Below are 598 nucleotides of genomic sequence, written 5' to 3' on the forward strand. Positions count from 1 at the left end.
GGGCACCATCAGCTTTCTTCACCACATTTGCTTATGCACCCATTTGTCTTCAGCAAAGATCACTGATTCTTATTCGATTGTTTGAACCCTTTTGTATTTTTCTTTCAAAGTCTTTTAAATTTCTATTCAGAGTTGTTGAATTATTTCTAGTTTTTCTTTTCTTTTGTTGCATTGGCCTTGTAGTGCTTTCCTGATTTCCTATATTGGCTCTTCTGCTTTTTCGATATTTCTACCCAAATTTTCCTCCAATCACTTAAAGTAGCTGGAGATTATCACCCTAAATTCGCTCATGGCAGGGCTTAAGTCTCCTCCTCCTCCTAGGCCTCATCCAGATCCACATCTGTATGCATTCAGGTTAGTTGAATGTTTTTCTCTTATTCTGGGATGTGTGCAGAAATTGATTGTTGCTTTCAAGACAGGGCTTAAAAAAATTTTTTTTTATAGTTTTCTCTGGACACAAAGCAATATCCACACATTTATTGTAGACCCAGGATGTCTAGCAGCAAACCACCCCACCATAAGCCAAAGGCAGAACAAATAAATCGTGCCTCCCACCAAATCCTGGTTTTGAAGCTGGTTTCCAAGTCCTCAGGGAATA

This window comes from Echinops telfairi, unplaced genomic scaffold (genome assembly GCF_000313985.2).
Source record: "Echinops telfairi isolate 266 unplaced genomic scaffold, ASM31398v2 ScPeMD7_22;HRSCAF=79, whole genome shotgun sequence".
Taxonomy (NCBI): domain Eukaryota; kingdom Metazoa; phylum Chordata; class Mammalia; order Afrosoricida; family Tenrecidae; genus Echinops; species Echinops telfairi.